We start from the raw sequence: 1,090 nt of genomic DNA on the forward strand, positions 1-1,090 counted from the left end.
TATATATAAACAGACATATAGACACATACTGTATATATAACTGTGTATATGTATGTGTATATATATATACTATATATCTCTATCATCTATATCTATCTATCATCTATCATCTATCTATAATCTATCTATCTATTATTTATCATCTATCTATCTATCTATTATTTATCATCTATCTATATCTATCTATCTATCTATCTATCTATCTATCTATCATCTATCTATCAACAGTCTCTCCATTTCCATGTAATTTCTAAACTCAAATGGTGGAGTAGCAATGTTTTCATTACTAACTTTGCAAAAATATATATTTTTCCAAAAATGTTAACAGATTAGTGTTTTGAAAAGATTAAACACAATATCGTAATTCCATTTCTCCCTTTCCTGTAATACATTCTTTAGTATCTAAAAAGAACCACTCTTGGGAAAAAATTCTGAGAGCAAGGCATAGTGTGTTTCTGAGGAAAAGACAGAGAAAGACAGTCTAAGAACCTAGGTACAGTAGTCACACTGGTATCCCTGAGAGCTTGTTTAAAATCCAGGTTCTTAGACCCACCCAGACTAACACAAATCAAAATTTACATTTTGACACGATTCTTCTATAATTCATATGTACTTTATAAATGAGTAACACAGTTGTTGAGTATGGACTATTTTTGTATCCAGTTGCTGAAGCCAAATGGACATTTTATATTAGAAGATAGAAAACTATACTAAAATAAAGAAATTCTATGGTTAGGGCACAATTCCACAGACAGTATTCATTGTATTGTTCTTCCTTCACCTAAAGATTGAAACCAGACATTTAGGGGAGATCCTTTTTTATTTTTATTTTTTTATTTTTTATTTTTTTTCATTTTTCTGAAGCTGGAAACAGGGAGAGACAGTCAGACAGACTCCCGCATGCGCCCGACCGGGATCCACCCGGCACGCCCGCCATGGGGTGACGCTCTGCCCACCAGGGGGCGATGCTCTGCCCATCCTGGGCGTCGCCATGTTGCGACCAGAGCAACTCTAGCGCCTGAGGCAGAGGCCACAGAGCCATCCCCGGCGCCCGGGCCATCTTTGCTCCAATGGAGCCTTGGCTGCAGGA

This window comes from Saccopteryx bilineata, chromosome 5 (genome assembly GCF_036850765.1).
Source record: "Saccopteryx bilineata isolate mSacBil1 chromosome 5, mSacBil1_pri_phased_curated, whole genome shotgun sequence".
Taxonomy (NCBI): Eukaryota; Metazoa; Chordata; class Mammalia; order Chiroptera; family Emballonuridae; genus Saccopteryx; species Saccopteryx bilineata.